General features: G+C 35.1%; 1 protein-coding gene and 1 pseudogene across 1 annotated transcript in view; both read left to right on the top strand.

The window, feature by feature from the left end:
* Window positions 1–25,160, top strand: part of LOC127554437 (MOB-like protein phocein) — a 68,833-nt gene that overhangs the window by 14,032 nt on the left and 29,641 nt on the right. The window lies entirely within an intron of this gene.
* Window positions 7,693–8,839, top strand: LOC127554435 (general transcription factor IIF subunit 2-like; annotated as a pseudogene).

The following is a 25,160-nucleotide window of genomic DNA, read 5'->3' as shown; positions in this document are numbered from 1 at the left end:
GTAGAATCTCTGGGGTTTTCTAGGTATACCATCATATCATCTGCAAAGAGTGATAGTTTGGTTTCCTCATTGCCTACTCTAATTCCTTTAATCTCTTTCTCGACTCTTATTGCAGAGGCTAGTGTTTCTAATACAATATTGAATAATAATGGTGATAGTGGGCAGCCTTGTTTCACTCCAGATCTTACTGGGAAAGGTTCCAGTTTTTCCCCATTGCATATGATGCTTACTGAAGGTTTAAAATATATGCCCCTAACTATTTTAAGGAAAAGTCCTTTTATTCCTATGCTCTCAAGTGTTTTTATTAGGAATGGCTGTTGGATTTTATCAAATGCTTTTTCTGCATTTATTGAGATGATCATATGGTTTTTGTTTGGTTGGTTGTTGATATAGTCAATTATGTTAATAGTTTTCCTAATATTGAACCAGCCCTGCATTCCTGGTATAAATCCTACTTGGTCATAGTGTATTATCCTGGGGATGATTTTCTGTAATCTTTTTGCTAATATTTTATTTAAGATTTTAGCATCAATATTCATTAGGGAGATTGGTCTATAATTTTCTTTCTCTGTTTTCAGCCTACCTGGTTTAGGTATCAGTACCATATCTGTGTCATAAAAGGAGTTTGGTAGGACTCCTTCAATCCCTACTTCTTCAAATAGTTTATTTAGCATTGGAGTTAATTGATCTTTAAATGTTTGATAGAATTCAGATGTAAATCCATCTGGTCCTGGGGTTTTTTTCTTAGGGAGTTGATTAATAGTTTGTTCTATTTCTTTTTCTGAGATAGGAGTGTTTAGGATATTTACTTCTTCCTCTGTTAGTTTAGGCAAGTTATATTTTTGGAGGTATTCTTCTATTTCATTTAAGTTGTCGAATTTATTGGCGTAAAGTTGGGCAAAGTAACTCCTAATTATTGCTCTAATTTCCTCTTCGTTAGTGGTGAGTTCTCCCTTTTCATTTTTAAGACTAACAATTTGATTTTCCTCTTTCCTTTTTTTAATCAAATTTACTAAGGGTTTGTCTATTTTGTTGGTTTTTTCATAGAACCAACTCTTAGTTTTATTAATTAATTCAATAGTTTTTTTACTTTCAATTTTATTGACCTCTCCTTTTATTTTTTGAATTTCAAGTTTAGTGTTTGATTGAGGGTTTTTAATTTGTTCCTTTTCTAGCATTTTTAGTTGCAAGCCCAATTCATTGACCTTCTCTTTCTCTATTTTATACAAATAGGCCTCTAGAGATATGAGATTTCCCCTTATTACCGCTTTGGCTGCATCCCATACATTTTGGTATGATGTCTCATTATTATCGTTTTCTTGGATGAAGTTATTAATTATGTCTATAATTTGCTGTTTCACCCAATCATTCTTTAGTATGAGATTATTTAGTTTCCAATTATTTTTTGGTCTACTTTCCTGTGGCTTTTTATTGAATGTAATTTTCAATGCATCATGGTCTGAAAAGGATGCATTCACTATTTCTGCCTTACTGCATTTGAGTTTGAGGTTTTTATGTCCTAAGATATGGTCAATTTTTGTATAAGTTCCATGAACTGCTGAAAAGAAGGTATATTCCTTTCTGTCCCCATTACATTTTCTCCAGAGATCTATCATATCTAATTTTTCTAGATTCTATTTATCTCTTTGACTTCTTTCTTATTTATTTTGTGGTTTGATTTATCTAATTCTGAGAGTGCAAGGTTGAGATCTCCCACTATTATAGTTTTACTGTCTATTTCTTCTTGCAGCTCTCTTAATTTCTCTTTTAAGAATTTAGATGCTACACTACTTGGTGCATATATGTTTAATATAGATACTTCTTCATTATTCATTCTACCCTTTAGCAAGATATAGTGCCCTTCCTTATCTCTTTTGATTATGTCAATTTTTGCTTTAGCTTGATCTGAGATCAGGATGGCTACCCCTGCTTTTTTGGCTTCACCTGAAGCACAGTAGGTTTTGCTCCAACCTTTTACCTTTAACCTGGATGTATCACCCCGCTTCAGGTGTGTTTCCTGTATACAACATATTGTAGGATTCTGGCTTTTAATCCATTCTGCTAACCGCTTCCTCTTTATAGAGGAGTTTACCCCGTTCACATTTATGGTTAAAATGACCAATTCTGTATTACTTGCCATCTTGTTAACCCCGGTTTATGCTTTTCTCCCTTCTTACTCCCTTACCCCCCCTCCCTTACCCCCCTTCCCAGTATTAAGCTTGTGAGCACCCCTTGCTTCTCACAGCCCTCCCTTTTTTAGTATCTCTCCCCCCCCCTTAGAATTCCCCCCCCAACTTGCCCCTTTCCCTCCCAGTTACCGTATTCCCTTCCACTTAGCTTATTCCTTCCTTTTTCACTTTTCCCTTCTCACTTTTCAATGAGGTGGGAGAAGTTTCACCATAGATTGAATATGTCTAAAATTCTTCTCTTAATGCCAATTCTGAAAGCAGTAAAATACTCACTATATTCATCCCTCTCCATTCTTTCTCTCAGATATACTAGGTTTTCTTTGCCTCTTCATGAAATGTAATACCCCCACTTTCCCTTTTTTCTGGTACAATGTCCTTTCCACATCTAGTTTCTAGAACAAGGTATACATGTATTCTTTATACATCTTTATAGCCGAAATATAGTTCCCAAGATTAATCTTTACCTTTTTAGATTTCTCTTGAGTTCTGTGCTTGTAGATCAAATTTTTTGTTAAGTTCTGGCTTTTTCATCAGAAATAGATGAAATTCGCTTATTTCGTTGAATGTCCATCTTCTTCCCTGGAAAAAGATGCTCAATCTCGCTGGGTAAGTTATTTTTGGTTGCATACCAAGTTCCTTAGCCTTTTGGAATATCATATTCCAGGCCCTTCGATCCTTTAATGTGGATGCTGCCAGATCCTGGGTGATCCTTATTGTGGCTCCTTGATACTTGAATTGGGTTTTTCTAGCCGCTTGCAGTATTTTTTCCTTTGCCTGAGGGTTCTGGCATTTGGCCACTATATTCCTTGGTGTTTTGATTTTAGGATCCCTTTCAGTAGGGGATCGATGAATTCTTTCAATGTCTATTTTACCTTCTGTTTCTATGACTTCTGGGCAGTTCTCTTTGATAATTTCCTGAAAAATAGTGTCCAGGCTCTTTTTTTCATCATACTTTTCTGGAAGTCCGATGATTCTCAGGTTGTCTCTCCTGGATCTGTTTTCCAGGTCTGTTGTCTTCCCCAGAAGGTATTTCACATTCTTTTCCATTGTTTGATTTTTTTGGATTTGCTTGACTGATTCTTCTTGTCTCCTCGAGTCATTCAGTTCCAATTGTTCGACCCTGATTTTTAGTGAGGTATTTTCTTCACTCACTTTTTAAAGATCTTTTTCTAATTGTCCAATTGAGTTCTTTTGTTCTGTGGAATTTTTTTCCATTTCGCCAATTTTGTTTTCCAGTTCACCAATCCTATTTTTCAAGGATTTGGTTTCTTTATCCACTCTCTCTTTAACTGACTTCTCCAGGCTCTTTTGCCAAGCCTCCCTCTCCTTTTCCCATTTTTCTTCTAGCTCCCTTGTGAGAGCCTTTTTAATTTCCTCCATGAGATTCATCTGTGCTGAGGAACATATGACCTTTGGGGATTCACCTGGGGACTGTTTGTTTTTATTCTCCTCAGGATTTGGAGTCTGCTCTTTATCTGTATAAAAGCTGTCCAGGGTTAAATTCTTTTTCAGTTTCTTGCTCATTCTGTCTAATTATCAAAGACAAACTATCAAAGAAACAGAAGGAAAAAAACCCCTTGAATGGAGGCTGCTTTCTTTGGGGGAGGGGCAGGGTATTCGTGAGGCACGGGTCCTACTGTGCTATGGCGCCTGCGCGCTGAGATCCGAGCGCTCTGAGATCTGAGCGGGCTGAGACACTGTGGGGAGGGGTGGCCAGGTCCCGAGAGACTCCAGCTGTTTGGGGCTGTATTCTTCACCCTCGGGTGTTTTTAGCTTCTCTGCTGGGCTGCTGACTCGCTGCCGGAGCAAAGTATCTAATCCTGTAGCAAAGCTCTCCCCGCAGAGACGGCTGCGATCACACCCCACCCCCTCTCCGCTCTACTTGGTTCTGAGCTGCTATCTGTGCTCTCGCTGCAGCTGCTGCCCGCAGACTGCTTCCGATTTAAATACCGTCCCCGTCCTCGCGCAAAAACAGACCTTTCTTGACGAGTCTCAAGGATGGTTTCTCTTGGTAAGTAATTGTATGTTTTTTTTCAGTCGAGCATTAATTCAGAGGCATGAAATGAAATGAATAGTGAGAGAAAAACACGGAGGTTACACAGCAGTGTATTTCCTCTCTGCCATCTTGGCCGGAAATCCGAGGGTACTCTTAAAAAACGCCAGAACCTAATGAGATCTGGCTGTAACCACTCAAACCCAGAAGTGACTCAGGCAGACTTTAACACAGCCCTGCAGCCATATCCTAAAGTTTGGGGCTTTTGTAGGGGCAGTTACTAATCTACCCAGCAGGAGGGCACAGCCTGGGGCAACAGGACTTCCCCAGCAGATTATGCTTCCGGGGCAGACACTTGCAGTCCCTGCAAATCCATTCACTGCTCAACTGCTAATACCCACAGCCCCAGGGCAGGCTTTGACTTGGAGTAGTGAAACTCTCACTGCTCAGTGCCTAGCCCCAGGGCAGTCATTATCTCACACAGTGGGGGTTCTTTGCAGGCCTGAGTTACTCTCAGGTAGGGAACTCTTTCCCAGAGCACTCCAGTACCTCGCTGCTTTTTGTAGCCGGCTGGCAGGACAGCTACCCCTCCATACACCTTTCACTGCTCTGCAGAGGAAGCTGGTAAGCTGGCTCTGAAGGCAGACCCTACAGGCTTTAACAAAATGAGTAAAAACAAATTAAAAGAACGATGGATAGTTTCTATACAGAAAGAAAACAGCTTTTCAACCCTGAAGAGACTAATAGCAGACAGTCTCCAGACAATTGTTGGTCTCCAATCACAAAAGGCTCTCCTAGAAGAGACTATTAAAAACCTTAAAAGAGAACTAGAAGAAAAATGGGGAAAGGAAAGAGAAGCTATGCAAGAGAGTACAGAAAAGGCATATAACTCACTAAAAGACAAATTTGATAAAATGGAAAAAGAAAACAGCTTCTGAAATGTGAATTGGAAAAGGTAAAAAACTCCCAAGAAGTGCAGGGAAACAGAATTTGTGAATTGGAAAAAGAAAATAACTCACTAAAAAAAAAAAAAATAATAGTGAAATGGAAAAAAATTCCATAGAGCAAAACAACTCAATTGGACATATACAAAAAGAAGTAAAAAAAGCTATGAAGAAAATAACTCACTAAAAATCAGAACTGAACAAATAGAAATGACTGATTGAGACATCAAGAATCAGTCAAGCAAAACCAAAAAAATGAAAGATTGGAAAAAAATGTCAACTATTTACTTGGAAAAATAACAGACCTGGAAAATAGATCTAGGAGAGATAACCTGAGGATCATTGGACTACCCGAAAATTATGATGAAAAAAAGAGCCTAGATACTATTTTACAGGAAATCATCAAAGAGAACTGCCCAGAAGTAATAGAACCAGAAGGGAAAGTAGGCATTGAAAGAATTCATCAAACACCTTCTGAAAAAGACCCTAAAATAAAGACTCCGAGGAATATTGTGGCCAAACTTCAGAATTTTCAGACTAAAGAAAAAATTTTGCAAGCAGCCAGGAAAAAACAGTTCAAATACTGAGGTGCCATGATAAGGGTCACGCAAGATCTGGTTGCCTCAACATTAAAGGATCGAAGGGTCTGGAATCAGATATTCCGAAAGGCAAAAGAACTTGGAATGCAGCCAAGAATAAACTATCCAGCTAAGCTGAGTATTTTTTCCTATGGAAGAAGATGGACATTTAATGAAACAGAGGGATTCCATTTATTTCTAAGGAAAAAACAAGACTTAAACAAAAAATTTGATCTCCAACAACAGGACTCAGGAGAAGTAGAAAAAGGTAAAAGGAACTCTTGAGAATTGTATTTCTGTTGTGGATATACATAAAAACCACATGTATAATTTGATTTTACTGATATAACATAAAAAAGGGAAGTAGAAATGGAAAGGGGATAGTGTCAGAAAAAGGGAAAAGGGGAGATAAAAAGAGGGAAGCTACATGTGACGATGAGGCAAAGGAAACCTATCAAATCTGAGGGAACTTAGAGAGGGGGAGGAACATTGTGTGAATCCTACTCTCATCAGAGTTGGCTCAAAGAGGAAATAATTGACATATTTGTTTTACAGAGAATCTTCTCTCACTTCATTAAAAAGTGGGAGAGGAAAAGGGAAAAGGAAAAAGCGTAGTAAGGGAAGGGTACAGGAAAGGGAAAGGGATTCAAAGGGAGGAGGGAGGGATACTAAAGAGGGAGGACTGCTTGACGCAAGTGGGACCAATAAGTTTAATACTAGGGAAGGAGGGAAGGAGGGCAAGAAAAAGAAAAGCATAATCTGGGGATATTAAGATGGCAGGAAATACAGAATTAGTAATTTTAACTGTAAATGTGAATGGGATGAACTCTCCCATAAAGAGGAGGCGGATAGCAGACTGGATCAAAAGTCAGAACCCTACAATATGTTATTTACAGTAAACACATTTAAAACAGGGAGATACATACAGAGTAAAGATAAAAGGCTGGAGCAGAATCTATTATGCTTCAGGTGAAGTCAAAAAAGTAGGGATAGCCATTCTTATCTCAGATCAAGCAAAAGCAAAAATTGATCTAATTAAAAGAGATAAGGAAGGAAACTATATCTTGCTAAAGGGTACTATAGACAATGAAGCAATATCAGTATTAAACATATATACACCAAGTGGTATAGCATCTAACTTCCTAAAGGAGAAGTTAAGAGAGTTGCAAGAGAAATAGACAGCAAAACTATAATAGTGGGGGATCTCAATCTTGCACTCTCAGACTTAGATAAATCAAATCACAAAACAAATAAGAAAGAAATTAAAGAGATAAATAGAATATTAGAAAAATTAGGTATGATAGATCTCTGGAGAAAACTGAATGGTGACAGAAAGGAGTATACTTTCTTCTCAGCAGTTCATGGAACCTACACAAAAATTGACCATATATTAGGACATAAAGACCTCAAAATTAAATGCAGGAAGGCAGAAATAGTAAATGCTTTTTTTTCAGATCACAACGCAATAAAAACTACATTTAACAAAAAGTTAGGTGTAAATAGACCAAAAACTAATTGGAAACTAAATAATCTCATCTCTCTCTCTCCGGATTCAACTTGGTGCTGGCTCTAGAGGCTGAAGAAAGCAGAGGCAGAAGCAAAGGACAAAGAGGCAAGAGCTCTTGGAACTAAGCAGAGAGATAGGCCTCTTAGCTAACTGGGCTATATTGGAGATAAAAGATCTGAACTTTTATCACCTGGCTGCATTTGGGATAATTATGGTCTGAACTGATACTAAGATGCCTCCAAGAAAACCTCCCCCAGAAACCTTCCTCGAGAAACCTACCCTCTCCCCCAGAGAGAACTATTTTACTTATTTTAAAAGAAGATCACCACACCTTCGGATCTTGGTTTCAGTGGGGAATCGAAAGAGGAGAGCTTGCCACCACTTCTCTGTCTTTCCTAGTCCTGATTCTGACTGAGTTTGTCCGAGCGACCTCTGGACCTCCTTCTCCGAACCCGCGCTCCCTTCTACTCCACCATGACGGCGTCGGCGTTGAGCCATGGCTGAGCGCAGGGAGTTCGACTTGACCGGCGCCAAACAAAACACCGGAGTGTGGCTAGTGAAGGTTCCTAAGTATTTGTCTGAGCACTGGGCCAACGCTTCAGGAAGAGGAGAAGTAGGAAAGCTGAGAATTGCAAAGAATCAAGGAAGGATTTTACCTTGAATGAGGAACTTGCCAATATCCATGATATTGGTGGAAAACCTGCTTCTGTTAGTGCTCCCAGAGAACATCCGTTTCTCTTGCAAAGTGTGGGAGGACAGACATTGACAGTCTTTACAGAGAGCTCATCAGAAGGCCAGCCTGAAGAAAATTCTAAGAGTAGTAATAATGATAAACTTTCATTGGAAGGAATAGTGGTACAACGTGCTGAATGCAGATCTGCTGCCAGTGAAAACTATATGAGATTGAAGAGGTTACAGATAGAAGAATCTTCAAAACCTGTAAGATTATCACAGCAGCTGGACAAAGCTGTTACAACAAATTTTAAACCTGTGGCTAATCATCAATACAATACTGAATATGAGAAGAAAAAGAAAGAAGATGGAAAATGGGCTAGAGCTGATAAGCAACAGGTTTTGGACATGTTGTTTTCAGCTTTTGAAAAACATCAGTATTACAATATTAAGGATTTAGTGGACATCACCAAACAGCCTGTGATATACCTGAAGGAAATCTTGAGAGAAATAGGCATTTACAATGTTAAGGGAACCCACAAAAATACCTGGGAACTGAAGCCAGAGTACAGACATTACCAAGGAGAGGATAAGAGTGATTAGGAAGACCTCATCCATATGCCCACAAGAAGCTGATGATAGGGTGGGCTTGTGACTGTACTAACCAAACCCTGCAGCCCTCCACAAACTTTAGAAACTTTATTTAAAAAACAAAAAGAAATGAAGGAGGACTTTAAAAGTACCAGTCACTTTACTCTTTAACAGACTGCTCAAAGTTTTGAGGACGGCTTAGAGGAATTAAAAAGTACCAGTCACTTTACTCTTTAACAATTATCAATTAGTTCTACTTAGTACCTTGTTTCAGGTTCTGGCCCAAAACATCTTCTTGTAAGATCAGATCAATAATCTATCAACTCTAATGAGTTAGCAGTTTGTAAAGATTCCAACAAATACCGAGGCATGAATTCCAAAAGAAATTTTTTTAAAAAAGTATCCAAATGTACAAAATATTCTAACAAAATGTATCTGCTTTTCCTTTGTGATTTCCAAGGATAGAATATAATTTTTGAAGATAAACTATTTTAGAAAAGGAATAATGACATATCAAATTTAGATTTTTTACAATAAAGCTAGAATCATTAACTTACAAAGTAAGCACTGGATATTATGTTATCCTTTCTTCCATAATCGTTATAAAACTGTGATGACTCTTTTTGAAATATTTGTGTAAAAGGGAGAAATTACAACAGAGAAAGGTCATAAAGTAAGTCAGGATCAGAACTAAAACAGGAATCATTTATCAAATTTACAGACTATACACAAAAATGAGAAGGGGGAGGGAATAATTAGAGTACAGAATGAAACAGGCAGAGAAACACATGGCAAGTGTTCTCAATAGTTCAGCTGAGTAATCACCATGAGAAAAGCCAGGTGTTAAAGTCCAAATCCTTTATTATCTCCTTCAAAGTCTAGTTTCCTTGCCTAGGGCCCAGTTAGCTTTCTTAGTGGCCTTCCCCACCAGCCTTGATCTCAGCAGGGGAAGTGCAGGAGGCCAGCCACCACGAGGCAGATGAAGATAAAATGAATCTTTCTCCTTGGTTCCAAGAGCTCGAGCTCCCACCTCCAGTTCTCTAGTCTTCTCTGGCTCTGTTTCCGAGCCTCTTGGTCCCCCAGGAGAGCCACCAGAGCCTGACCGAAGATGGAATGAATGTGTCTTTGGGTCCTTTCTGACTCTGTGTCTGGCCCTTGTGAGTCTTTCTCTGACTCTTGAGTCCCAGCTTTATGCTCTTTTATAATTACATTATCATAGGTGTGAATCTTGTAGAACTATATACAGCACTAAGTACATGTACTGAACTAGGAATTAAGCACCATGTTAAACTAGATAACCATCGTCTTTATCAATTTCACTAATTTAACATCTTGTAAGAATCCTTGTTTCAGAGTTCTGGCCCATAACATCTTTCTACACACTATTTTCTTGGCTCTGCTTATTTCACTCCACATCAATTCATATAAATCTTTCCATGTTCATTATATTCATATTTATCATTTCTTATATAAATATTATATTACAATCATATACCATTATTCATTTTAATTATTTATTCCCAATTGATAAGTATCTACATTGTTTCCACTCTTTGCTACTACAAAAGTGCTGTGTAAGATGTAAGGTGGGATTGATTTTTGTCAATGATTTCCTTGGGGTATGTTTCTAGCAGTGGAATTTCTGGATCAGCAGCTGTAGATATTTTAGCTATTTTATTTGTTTTATTTATTAGTACAATTCTAAATTGCTTTTCAACATGAGTGTACTAATTCACAACAGGATCTACATACATTTAAAAACTAGAATATATGTTTTTTTAAAATTAGTATATATTCATAAGTTGTGTTTGCTGATTACATTAAGTGATTTTCTTGGTGATCAAAAAACAAAATGACAACAGTTGTCAGGGATAGGTTTTCAGTTCAGTATACCTCAGTGTCCATAGATTGGTATTCAGGTATTAGAGGTAACCTCAGGGTATTCTAAGGTATCCTAAGGAACTTAGCATTAATATCTAACCTGTATTAATGAATTATTAATAAAAATAAACTGAAACATCAAAAGACAGTCAATTCTGTGGTATCTTCCTTTGTATTATATTCTGCTCAAACATATTTAATTATTCTAACTAAATGTATCTGCTTTTCCTTTGTGATTTCTAAGGGTAATATAATTTCTGAAGATAAACTATTTTAGAAAAGGAATAATAACATATCAAACTTAGATTTTTTACAATAAAGCTAGAATCATTAACTTACAAAGTAAGCACTGGATATTATCTTATCCTTTCTTCCATTATTTTATAAAACTGTGATGACTCTTCTTGAAATATTTGTGTAAAAGGGAGAAATTACAACAGAGAAAGGTCATAAAGTAAGTCAGGGTCAGAACTAAGGAATCATTTATCAAATTTATAGACTATACACAGAAATGAGAAGGGGGAGGGAATAATAGTTACAGAATGAAAGAGGCAGAGAAACAGAAATAGAGACATAAGTTTGTTGTGTTATGCCACAGTTCTCTTTAACTGTCCTGACTCAGTTTCTCTGTCTCAGTTTCCTTAACTGTTCTGTCTCAATCTCTTATAAATTAGCAAGATAAAAGTGTAGATCTCCTGACTCTTTTACAATATCCCCTTAAAATATTCCAAGATAACCCCCAATATCTTTACTTTGTCTCCGGATTTTTTAGGGTTTTATGGCTTCCCCTCTCTGATAAAAACTTTCCCTCCCTTTCTCTTCTTTGTCTCCAAAAAGGTACTTAAAGGTTAGAGGTTCTTTCATTCATTGCTGGAATATGGTGACTGGCAGTTGTATGCTGGTCTCCTCCAGTCCTGGGACCAACATGAATTCCTTGGTCCCAGTATACTTATCTCTGTCTGACTGGATAATTCCAAATGAGAGTCTTGTCCAGTCAATCTTACTCTTCCATTAATAAAATATTAAAACTCTCTAATCTCTCTCCTGCCTCAGTTTCTCTGGCATTACAGTTGCTAAGGAAATTTTTTCCTCCCAGATATCAGTTGTACTAAATGGCCAGTGAAGATTCCATACTTCTCTGAAAATCTTTAGAGAAAAGTTTTCTTTTTGCTTTTTTATTTTCTTTGGACTACAGATCACATTTAGAACAACATATTTTAAGTCTGTTATCCTGAAGGCTAAAGAGATTCTTTTGTGTGTGTGTATGTGTGTGTGTGTGTGTGTGTGTATAAAGCTTTTTATTTTCAAAACATATGCATGGATAATTTGACAACATTGACCCTTGCATAGCTTTGTGTTTTAAATTTTCTCCTCCTTCCCCTACTGCCTCCCCTAGATGGTAAGCAATCCAATATATGTTATACATGTTAAATCCAATATGTATACACATATTTATACAATTCTCTTGCTGCACAAAAAAAAAAAAAAAATCAGATCAAAAAAAGAAAGTAAATGAGTAAGAAAACAAAATGCAAGAGAACAACAAAAAAAGTGAGAATATTATGTTGTGATCCACATTCAGTTCCCATAATCTTCTCTCTGGGTGTAGATGGCTCTCTTCATCACAAGATCACTGGAACTGGCATTAGTCATCTTATTGTTGTAAAGAGTCACGTTCACCAGAATTAATTGTTGTATAATATTGATGTTCCTATGTACAATAATCTTCTGGTTCTGCTCATTTCACTTACCATCAGTTCATGTAAGTCTCTCCAAGCCTTTCTAAAATCATCCTCCTGATAATTTCTTATAGAACAATAATATTCCATAACATTTATATATCATAACTTATTCAGCCATTCTCCAATTGATGGGCATCCATTCAGTTTCCAGTTTCTTGCCACTACAAAAAGGACTGCCACAAACATTTTTGCACATGTAGGACTCTTTCCTTCCTTTAAATCTCTTTGGGATATAGGCCTAATAGAAACATTGCCGGGTCAAAGGATATGCACAGTTTGATAACTTGTTGAACATAGTTCCAAACTGCTCTCCAGAATGGTTGAATCCATTCACAACTCTACCAACAATATATTAATGTCCAAGTTTTTCTCCATCCTCTTCAATATTCATCCTTGTCTTTTTTTGTCATTTTAGCCAATCTGAGAGGTGTGTAGTGGTATCTCAGAGTTGTCCTAATTAAGCAAAGAGGTTATTAAAATGTAAATCCTTGTTGTTTCTACCATCATTACAACTAAATTCCTTATAGAGTTTAGCAGTTTCTTCCCCTTGAAGTCTAATTAAGGCCTACGACTCAGGGATCCTCCAACTTTTTAAATAGGGGGCCAGTTCACTGTCCCTCAGACTGTTGGAAGGCCAGGCTATAGTAAAAACAAAACCTTTGTTTTGTGGACCTTTAAATAAAGAAACTTCATAGCCCTGAGTGAGGGGATAAACGTCCTCAGCTGCCGCATCTAGTCCACAGGCCGCAGTTTGAGGACCCCTGGCTAGAATAAGGGAGAGTAAAAATAATCAGAAGTTTGAGAATCTCTTATCAAGGAAAACTGAATATCACTTCCATAGAGGGGAATTAATTTACAAATAATGTTTTTATCATGTAAAAGAGAAGGCCTTGTATTGTATAGATGTTGTATAGATATTGCTCATGAAAAGAGTGTTAGGGTCAGGAGGCCTAGATTTGAAACTCACTTCAACACTTTTGTCAGTATGTAATCAGAGGTCAGTATTTGACCTCTTAATCTTAGTTTCTTCATCTATCAGTAAAGTGAGTACAAAAACATTTATACCACTTAAGATAAAAGGCTATGAAGAAAGCACTTTGCAAATTTTAAATTACCATATAAGATATGAGCTGTTATTAATAAGCATACTCCCTAAAAATGCACATGATATCCTATCAGATCCTGCTATGTACTCTAGGTTTAAAATAAAAATGAAACATTTGCCCTTAAGGAACTTACGTTCTAATGTGATTACAAGGATAAATTTGACATGCATACACATATAAATAAATAAAGATGGCATGTAAAATGCATGAAGAAATAAAGTATAAAATTGGAAAGAATAATTGGAGCCAGATTGAACATCCAAAGATAAAGAGTTAATATTTGAGACTAGAGGCAACAAGAATAGGGGAGTTTTTGAATAGGGGAGTAACATTGTCATATTTATTTATATGAGATTATTTTAGTAGATGTATGGATCACTGGAAAGAGGGAGGCCAGAACATTAATCAGACGTTGCTATAATAATACATTCCCATGGGGTTAAATAGAAGTGGATCCATATGAAAAATGGTATGGAAGTAGAATTTACAAGACTTAGTAACTGGATATGAAGAGGTGAGGAAAAGTGAAGAGTCAAAGATAAATCTTAAATTCTTGACCCTGGGAGACTAGAAGTAGGGCACTATCCTTGAAAGAAATAGGGAAGTTTGGAAGAAAAATAGTTTTAGAGAAAAAGATGATTTCTCTTTTGGACTTATTGCTTTTACACTTCCCAAATGACATCTAAATGGAAATGGACAGCAGGTTGTTAATAATAAATGAATGTAATACAAAAGAAATACTAGAACTAGCTATATATTGAGAGTCATCTACATAGAGATGACAACTGAACCTTTAGGACTGGATGAGATAATTGACAGTGGAAGGAAAAAAATCACAAGATAGTGTTGGGGAATACCCATCCTTACAGAACAGAGGATAGAGTAAAGGAGATTGAAGGGTATTCAGACGTGTAATAAGTTTCATTGAAGTTTCATTGAAATTAAAGGAGGGAAGAGTAACTAGGAAGAGGTAAGAATGTCAAATGTTGTAGAGCAGTCAGGCAGGTGAGGACTGAGAAAGTCTAGTGAGTTCAGATAAAGCAGTTAAGATAAAAGGCAGATTACAGAGAGTTGAGAAATAAATAGGTGATAAGCAAGTGAAGGTTTTAAGTGAAATGATTTTTTTTCTGGAATGAAAAAAGATTACATAGGATGATCAAAGTGAGGCTGAAATTTAGCTGGTTTACAAAGCACTTTAAAGATATTTGATTTTTTCTTGTACATTTGGAAATCAAGGAAAATAAATATTATCCTTATTTCCTGAAGCTCATTAAGGTCAAGTAGTTTGCCCAAGGTTTTGCCACCTGTTAATGGCATTTCTAGGATGCTAATCCTGACCTTCTGTTTTCAACCTAACATGACAGTACTGCCACTACAAGCAAAATAAAAGGTTGAAAAAATTAAACTTTTGGTGGTAACTTTTTTTTTTGAACCAATCTTGTGTTGATTTAGGGATTTGGAAGGAGGAAAGAGAACAACTTCTTGCTATGGAAATGGGCACTCTTCTGGAATTTATCATCTTAGATAGTTGCCTGAGTAAGTGAGAACTTTTTGTTTTATTTTTGAAGTTATTCACTGGGATCACTATGAATAAGAGGTTATATAAGATGAACCCAGGTCATCCTTACCCAGAAGCCAACTCTCAATCTGGTATTCAAAATTTCTTCTACTTGACATACTTTATTTATCTTTTGTTGTAACTTGCCAACTTACTTCCACTGTTCCAATTTATCCTTGAAAATGTCCTTTCCACAAAGAAGAAAAAAGGATGTTATTATCCTTCTTACTAATAGAGATTTGAGACTCATTGGTTTGTTCCAAATCACTATCAAAACTAAGACCAGAATTTAGGATTCTTGAATTCTAAAAAGTTCTAGCAGTTTTGTTCCAAATCATTATCAGAACTAAGACCAGAAGCTAGGGTGTATATATTACCTCCAAAAATAGCATGCCATTTTTTTACTCCAAGCTGTCAGGTGGTCAAAGCATTTCTGATGTAGTTGCTGATGTTTTTCAAAACTAACCCTGAAAGCTTATCAGCATAAATGTGAGGATGTGGAAACATTTCATTCTTACAGAACAAGGTTATTCCTGTGAACAAGGCCAGAATTTACATCAGAAAAACTTTTATCTTTATTACTCTTCTTCCCTCCCACTCAGGATGATGTTTTACCTTTCTCTAAGCACAACATTCCATTTACTTCTCTTATTTTGCTTTATAGGCTAAATGATATTTCCTAATGCTACTTCAGACCTAGAATTCCTTGGTATATTCTGAGGAAAATATTACAGGATGGGTGTATTAAACTTGTAATGGATCTTGAGTATCATCAGTGTGGAGGATCTCTGAAACCCTTTTAGGGGATCTTCAAGGTCAAAATTATTTTCATAATTTCATAATAATATTGATGTCATTTGCTTATTAAAATACTGATCTCTTTTCCAACTATGTTTTGGTATGAGGCCAGATTTCCTTCATGTAACTCAACTAAAACAACTGAACAAATATAGAAGTAGATATGAGAATACAGTCTGACTATAAAGTCAGACATTAAAGAGGTTTGGAAAAAATATGCAAAATAATGCCACTTTTCTCACTTAATTTTTTATTTTTGGAAATAGCTTTCATAAAAATATTTATACATTATTTTATATTATTATTTATTATTATATTATTTATATTAATTAATTGAATTAATGTTTAAATAATTTACAGTTTTAATTTCAAATATGATAAATATTGAAAAGTATCCTGGGAAATGATTATTGAAAATTGATGGTTAGATTTTCAGTGTGAGCATTTATACCTCAGAAATTCATAAATGCTACAAATCAGGCTTGATTTATTAATTTGTTGATTGTCTACATTTAAATGATGGAGAAAAATGTAATGATGCACATTAAACTTAAAAGTGTGCCCTCAGTTATTAAACATTGCCAGAGTCAGCTGTTAAATATTTACCAAAATATTTACTAACAAAACCAAAAATTCCTTAGGATTCTTAATAATTTTTAAGGATGTAAAGGGGTCTTGAGAACAAAAAGTTTGAAACGTTCTGATCTAATCAATTCTTTCCCATTTTATAGATGAGGAAACAAAAAGTTTATATAAAATAACTTGCTCAAGGTGATTCAATTATTAGGATTGGAGTGAGGGATGGAGAAGAGACAACCCAAGCATTCCATATCTAGTTCACTTTCTATTACACAGCAGCTACCTCAGGGCTAGGGAGGTGAGGGTGTTAAATGCTGTAGGAAGGAAGTAAAATTGGGTTAGGCTGAAGAAAATGCCATGCTTATTTAGCACCTACTATGTGCTAGACACTGTATTAATCCTTGAGGAAACAAACAAACAAAAAAAGGCAAATGGTTCTTGTCTGAAAGATCTCAGTGCAATGAGGGAGACAAAGTGCAAACAAGATATATACAAAACAAATTAAAGATATATTTCAGAAGGAAGGAACTAGCATTTAAAGGGAATCAAGAAAGGCTTCTTGAAAAAATGGCAGAGTAGGTCAGAAAATTCCAGGCTTTCAAATTTCCCCCATAAACAAAACAGAACAGCCTCAACTTGAACAGCAAAAATAAACAAAATTTGGAATAAAGCAGTTGTCCACCTAAGAAAACTTGAGAGAATCAAAGGAAAAATTCAACCTCCAAGAGTAGATTTGGCCTGATTGAAGTACAAATATCTCTACAAACAACAAGCCCTGGGGGCAGCTAGGTAGGAAGTAATCTAGCCTCAAGAACTTTCACTTTATAAACAGTATGGGGATGGAATGGCTGAGTAAGGGCTGAGTAGAAGGGCAGAAAGACCCTCCACTGTCTTAGGACAGCTGGCATAGCAGTGCAGACCAGACTAAGCCCAAGGATACAGCTGTGGGAGAGAATGAGCTAGCACATGTTAGTAAGTGCTATAGCAGAGAGATAGGGACATTGTTGGTTATGGGCACTTGAAGGAAAACCAAATTCCTGGTTTCAATTACTCGGCAGAGGGGTGAGCTGAAAGTTGCAGCTATGCAGGAAGCAAGAGCATTTCTGGAAACGTATGGCTCCTAGCTCTGTTTTAGGAGTGGAGAGGAATACCTGAATTTAGACCCTTGGAGAGAATTCAGAAAATAGTAGTAAGCAAGACCTGAGGCCTAAGGCACCATTACCTACTAGCAACTGGAACCTGATTACAATAATAAATTGCTGAAAAGAAAATAAAACAAAATAAAAGCGAGTAAACAAAAGAGAAAGAATGGGCCATGACAGATACTATGGGGATAGAGAAGATCTGAGTTCATGTAAGGAAGAAGGCAGTGAAGTGGAAAAAGTCACTCCTACCTCAAAGAGAAACATCAAATGATTACAGACCCATATAGAGTTCTTGGAAGAACTTAAAAAGGACTTTTTAGAAAGAAAGAAATTAGAAAAATAAATGACCTTAAGAACAAATCAAGAAGAGACAATGTAAACATTGTTGACTACTTGAAAGTTGCAATAAAAAAAAAGAATCTAGATATAATTTTACAAGAAATTATTAAGGAAAATTGCCCTGAAGTTCTAGAACAAGAAGGTAAAGTAGAAATAGGAAAAAAAAAATTTAATAATCACCCACCTGAAAGAGATCTTGAGCTAAAAACTTACAGGAAGATCATAGCCAAGCTTCAGAGTTCTCAGGTTAAGGAGGAAATATATATATATTTAGTTAACAAACTCGTAATTAATAAGTAATATCCAAGTAATTTTAAGTGAAACTTCCTTTTAAATGTATGCAAAGCTTCCAAGTTCTTAAATTATACTACTTCAGAATATTACCAACACAAAGTCAGTAAAGCCAATAGAATGACTTAATAGCTTCCTAACCCACTGATTTTTTTAAACAGTACAATTCTAAATCTAACACCATCTAGATTATCAGAGAAATGTTTTTTCCTAATGATATAACTGACACAATTATTTACTAAATTGCACAATATAAGAAAATTTAGAAATATAATATCATAAACAATATTATGTATTTAAATTAAGAAACAATTAGTTTCCAATCAAGCAACCTTAATTTAGTTGAATGAGTTTCCAAATAACCTTACATAGGAAATCATTCATAACATTGATATTCTATATTAGCCACATATAAAAACCCATATAAAGTTATCAAATATGAAGCAATTACATATAATTAATAAGATAGTAAAAACAGTTAACATTCACATAGCATTTGCACTATGCCATGTACTATACCATGCACTTAACAATCTTGTGATCCTCATAACAATCCTGGGAGGTGGATTCTATTATTACCCCTTTAGGGAACAGTAAACTGAAGTAAATAGAACTTTCTTGGAGCTATACAATCAATATCTTACACAAAGCAGCAAATATCTTTTCATGTTAAGTTGTGATTTATCATAATAATACTGATTAAGAGATAATTCTCAGGCCTTGTTATTTCCTTTAGGACAGATTTTGGTTTAAATCAAATTAAATACAGATAATCATTAATGGCAACATTTTAATTTCTAAGGCCTAATACTCTTGCACTTTAATGTAAGTGATCTCTATTTATTTAATTTTTTTTTCCAGTTATATTTAAAACAATTTTTAAAATTTGTTTTTAAAACTTTTGTCTATTCTCTCTTATCTCCACCTTCCGCCCCTATATTAATAAATTACATGTGAAATTATGCAAAACATTTCTATAAAAGTCATATTGTAACAGAAAACATAGGTGTTCTCCCCTTCCCCAAGGGGAGTAAAAGAGAGGGGAGAGGGAGAGGTAATGTTGCAATCTGTATCCAGATACAATCAGTTCCTTCTCTGAGTATGGATAGTATTTTTTATCCATAAGTCCTTCAGAGTAGTCATGGATCATTGTACTATCAAGAATAACAAAGCCATTCACAGCTGATCATTCCAGAACATTGGTATTACTTTGTACACAATACATTTTATTTTGCTTTTCATGGAGGATTATCCAGGTTTTTCTGAGCATATCCTGCTCATCATTTCCCTAAGAACAATACTATTCCTTATAATCACATACCACAATTTATTCAGTCATTCTCCAATTAATGGGCATCCTCTTAATTTCCAATTTTTTGCCCTGAGAGTTGCTATATATATTTTTGTACAATATCGGTCCTTTTCCTTTTTTTTTTTTTTCAATCTTTTTTGGCATTCATGCCTAATAGTGGTATTTTTAGATCAAAGGATAGATATGAATGAATTTATAATCCTTTAGGCACATCTTTTCATCACTTACCAATTAGGCCTGGCTCTTATTTTTTTTTATTTATAAATTTGAAGTTCTATGTTTGAGAAATAAGGCCTTATTACAGAAATTTACTTGCAAAATTCTTTTTTTACAATTACTACTCCTATTTCTCCCCATTTATTTTATTCTCTCTTTTCACCCTATCCCTTCTCAAGTGTTCTGCTACTAGACTGCTCCCTTCCCAATACACCCTATCTTCTACCACCCTCCCCCTTCCTATATCCTATTCCTCTTCTTCTTTCCTGCAGGGTAAAATAATTTCTATATCCATAGAGTGTGTAAGTTATTTCCTCTTTGAGCCAATTCTGATGACAGTAAGGTTCATTCACTTATCCTTTCCTCCTCTTCTCCTCCACAGTACAAATTTTTTCTTGCTTCTTTTTATGGCAGATAATTTATACCATTTCATTTCTCCCTATCCTTTCTCCCTCACCACTTAATTTCATTTTTTAAAGATATCTCTGACTTCTCTGGGTTGTGTGGATCTTTCCTAGAGCCTATAAACTCTGTTCAGAGAGTTAGATAAAGATTACCAAAGCATTCCTTTAGTTTTCTCTAATGTGCTGTGGTTCACAAATGAAAGGTCACTTTCTAGGTTTCACACTTCAGTGTAATCCTCACACTCTAACTGCCATAATAAAGAAAAAGTTTTTTATGAGTAATAAGGATAATCCTCTCATGTAGGAATGTAAACAGATAAAACCTTATTAAGTCTAGATATCACTTTCCTGGATTTACCTCCTTATGCTTTTCCTGGGTCCTGTATTTGAAAATAAAAATTTCCATTCAGTTCTGGTCTTTTTATCATGAATGCTTGAAAATCCCCCTTTTCACTGAATATCCATCTTTTCCCTTGAAGGATTATACTCAATATTTTTGGCTTGTAATCCTAGCTCCATTGCTCTCCAAAATATCTTATTCCAAATCCTTTGATCTTTTAAGGTAGAAGCTGCTAAATCTTGTGTTATCCTATGTCTCCACCATCTTTGAATTGTTTCTTTCTGAATGCTCAAAATATTTTCTTCTTGACCTGGGAGTTCCAGAATTTGGCTATAATTTTCCTGGAAGTTTTCATTTTGGGATCTCTTTTAGGAGGTAATCAATTGCTTTTCAGTTTCTATTTTACTCTATGGTTCTAGAATATCAGGACAGTTTTTCCAAGTAATTTCTTGAAAGATGATGTCCAGGCTATTTTTTTTTATCATGACTTTCAGATAAACCAATAATTTTAAAATTATCTCTCCTGGATCTATTTTCCAGATCTGTTGTGTTTCCAATGAGATGTTTCACCAGTGTTTTCTGTTTTTACTTCAATGAATTTTAATTTTTCACAAAGTCATTAGCTTCCATTTGCTCAATTCTAATTTTTTAAAGGAATTATTTTCCTCAGTGAGCTTTTGAACCTCTTTTCCCATTTGGCCTAGTTTGTTTTTTAAAGCATTCTTCTCATTAGCTCTTTGTATTTTCTTTTGGAACATTCTCAATTCTCTAATTTTTTCTCTATTGCTCTTACTTGATTTTCAAAATTCCTTTTGAGTTCTTCCATAGCCTGAGACCAATTCTTATTTTTCTTGGAGGGTTTGGATATAGGAGTTTTGACTTTGTTATTTTATTCTGATTGTGTTTTGATTTTCCTTGTCACCATAGTACCTTTCTGTGGTCAAGAAATTTTTTCTGTTGTCTACTTATTTCCTAGTTTATTATTCTACTTTTAACTCTTTGTCAGAGTAAGGCTCTGTTTCCAGCGTGGAGTGCACTATGCAAAGCTTCAGGGATTTTGTGCAGCTGTTTTCAGAGATTCTTTTAGAGCACCTGACCACAAACACTCTTTTCTGCCCTGGAATTGTTAGAAGTGTCCCTGCTCCACTATAATAAGATTTAGGGCACTACAGTAACAGAGATCTTTCTCACTGCTAATAAAGAGACCTCCTATGAGCTAAAGCCTCAGGGAGTTGCCACTCACACCACTGACCATGCCCACTCTTGGTTTGCTGTTTTTCCAAGGCCTTCTCACTCTTGCTGAAAGATGTCTTTGGCGTCTCTGGGCAGAGAAGTCTGGAAACCACCAGTATTGCTGATGAATCAAAGGACCTTGACCCATTCCTGGTTTGCTGGTGTAGGGCAGGGGCTGGGGGGAAAGGCGTGGGTAGTGTAGGGTTGGGCTACACTGGCTTGGACCTGCATTAGAACTGTGTGCTGGTCTCCTACCTAGTGCCACAGACTTTTCCTATCTTCAATCAGAAAATTTTCTGCTCTGTATATTTGGATGTTCTGATGCTCTAAAATATTTCAGTCATTATTTAAAGGAATTTGGAACAGTTTGGGGGAAGAGGTGGGTGAGTTCCTGGTTTTACTCTTCGATCTTGGCTTTGCCTTTATTTGAGAAGGAAATATTATATGCAACAAGGAAAAAAATACTGAGGAACTACAACTAGGATTACATAAGAATTTGCAGCTTCTACACTAAAATATTTTATTATGAAGAGTAAATGAGTTAGGGTTGCAACCAAAAATAAGTTACTCAGCAAATTTGAGTATAATTCTAAATTTTAGAAAAGATCATTTGACAAAATGAAAGATAAGTATTTGTGACAAAAAGACCAGAACTCAATGGAAAATTCAGCATACAAGAGCCGGGAGAAATATAAATATTAAAGATCAAATATAAAAGAATCAATAAGGTTTATGATTTTATTTCTTACATGTGAAAATATTATCAGTTTTATTAAGACTATCTTTGTTACTTGGAAAAAAAGTTGGGGCTGAGCTCAGTATAACAGGGCAATTCTAAGAAACAAAATTGAGTAGGATAAGGTAAAAGAGAAAGCAAATGGAGGTGGAGGGCTGATAGTGCTAGAACCTTATTCTCATTAGATCCGAGGTAAAGATGGAACAACATATATATCTAGAAGAGTATAAATCTTCTAATGTATAAAGAAATAAGAGGGCAAGGGGACAGGTTAAGGGAGGAACTTATATAGAAAGGTGTGTAGATTAAAATTTAGGAAATTGGGAGTAGAGGAGAAGGAAGGAATTCGGAGGAGTGAGTAGAATAAAAAAGAGGAGGATAAAAGGGATAGGACAAGGAAAGAATTCTTTTAAAAAATGTGGAGGAGGTCGGTAGTTAGAAGTAAAGGACTTCTGAGGAGGCATAAGGTAAATAGAGAGGCTGAAAAGGACAATAGTAAAGAAAAAAAATGGAAAAAATGTAGAAATAGCAATTATAACTCTAAATGTGAAAGAGAAATAGTAGAATGGGTTAAAAATCAGAATCTTACAATATATTGTCTACAAGAAAGATATTTAAAAATAAGAGATACAGAGCAGCTAAATAGCACAGTGGATAGAGCACTGGTGCCCTGGAATCAGGGGGTGCTGAGTTCAAATCCAACTTAGACATTTAATACCTGCTGCATCCTGGTGATCCTGGTCAAATCACTTAAGCTCAATTGCTCACAAAATTAAAAAAAAAAGATTTAAAAAATAAAAATGAGAGAGAGAATAAGGTATGGAAAAGAATTTATTATGCTTCAGATGATTTAAAAAAAAAAGCACAGGTAGCAATTATGATCTCAGACAAAATTAAAGCTAAAACAGATTAATTAATAGAGATAAACAGGGAAACTTCATTATGATAAAAGACAACACGGACAATGAAGCCATATCAATAGTAAACTTATATGCACTAAATATAAAAAATCTAAATTTTTTAAAGTTAAATTAATTATAAGTCGAAGTAGACAATAGTACTATAAGTGGAATACTTTATAATCTTCCCCACTCAGAACCAGATAAATCTAACAAAAAAAAAAAATACACAAGAAGTCAAGGAAGTGAATAGAATTTTAAACAAGCTAAATATGAAATTTATATATGTATATAAGTATATATATAATCTGGAGGGAATTTAATGGGAATAGAAAGGAATATTTGATTCATGGTACCTTTACAAAGACTGACCATATATTAGGGCATAAAAATTTATTATATAAAATATAATAAAAATTATATTTAGTAAGAGACCACAGGAATACAAAATAAAAACTATTTAGGAACTAAACAACCTATTATTAAAGAATGAATGTATTAGAGAACCATCATAGAAACAATAATTTCATTAAAGAGAATTACAATAATGAGACTATATATCAAAACCTGTGGGATGCAGCAAAAGCAAGATAAGGTCAAAATGGATACATAACTTAGATACAAGGGAGATAATGAAAGAAAATTTGAAGAACATGGAACATATTACTTATCAGATTGATGGATAGGGGAAAAAATTCTGAACAAAAAAGAGATAAAGAACCCTGGGAAGTGCAAAATGGATACTTTAGATTACATTAAATTTAAAAAGGTTTTATATAAATAAAACTAATATGGTCAAGATCAAGGAAAAGCAGAAAATTGGGGGGGAAATTCATAGTTTTTCAGATAAAGGTCTCATCTCTCAAATATATAAAGAATTTTGTTAAATCTATTAAGAATGAGTCATTCCGTAGTTCATAAATCATCACAAGATGAATCATTTTCTGATGAAATCAAAACGTTTTAAAGTCATATAAAAATGCTCTAAATCATTGATTTGAGAAATGCAAATTAAACAAACTTCAGATATTTTATGCCTCTCCAATTGACTAAAATGATAGAGGAGGAAAGCAACAAACATTGGAGGGGATGTAGAAAAATTGGGTCACTAATTTATTTTTGGTGGAACTGTGAACCAATCCAAACATCGTAGAGAAGAATTTGGAATTTTGTCCAAAGAGTTATAGAACTGAGTACTCTTTGACTCAGCAATACCACTATTAAGTAAATGTCTCAAAGAAATCATAAAAAAGGGGGGAAAGGATATACAAAATATTTATAGCAGCTCTCTTTCTTTGCTACCAAGCGAAGAACTGAAAACTGAGAGGATGCCCATCAATTGGGGAATGGCTAAACAAGTTGTGGCACATGATTGTGATAGAATACTATTAGATTATGAAAAATGATCTAGTTGATTTTGGAAAAACATGGAAAGACCTACATGAAATAATGAAGAATGAAATGAGCAGAATCAAGGAAACATGGTATATGGTAACATTATTTTTAAAATAATTGAGTGACCAAACTTTTTGACTATTATAAATATCCAAATTAATCACACAGGACCTATGAAGAAAGATGTTATCTTCACCTAGAGAAGGAATTGATAGATAATAATATGGCTTTATAAATACATACATATATATATATATGTATATGTATGTATGTATTTAGGTCTAATGGTAGTGGTAGCCATGGTAATGGTGGTGGTGATGGGGAAGTTATACAAGTTTATTATATATTTAAAAGGAAAAGTAAGCTATATATAATAGATTTGCAGTTTCAGATGCAATCCTTTTTATGTGTGTTCTACTTTATTATGGAAATGTTTATTTTTTTTAAGTTAGGATAACAAGAAATAGTGAACTTTCTGGAGAAAGTTCAAGATGATGAAATTTTTGCTTAATCTTGAAGGAAATCAGGGAAACCTTTTAGTGAGGAAGGAAACAATTACAGGCATGGAGTCAGTCAGAGAAAACATTTGGAAGAGGGGATTGTAGAGGAGAGTAAGGTATAAGAAGGTTGGAAAGGTAAGAAAGGGCCAGCTTCTGAAGGCTTTAAAAAAACCAAAGAGAAGATTTTATATTTGATTCTGGAAGAGAGCCAC

Source organism: Antechinus flavipes, chromosome 3 (genome assembly GCF_016432865.1).
Source record: "Antechinus flavipes isolate AdamAnt ecotype Samford, QLD, Australia chromosome 3, AdamAnt_v2, whole genome shotgun sequence".
In the NCBI taxonomy this organism is placed as follows: domain Eukaryota; kingdom Metazoa; phylum Chordata; class Mammalia; order Dasyuromorphia; family Dasyuridae; genus Antechinus; species Antechinus flavipes.
Note: the sequence above shows the minus strand (reverse complement) of the source record. Positions and strands in the feature narration are given on the sequence as shown.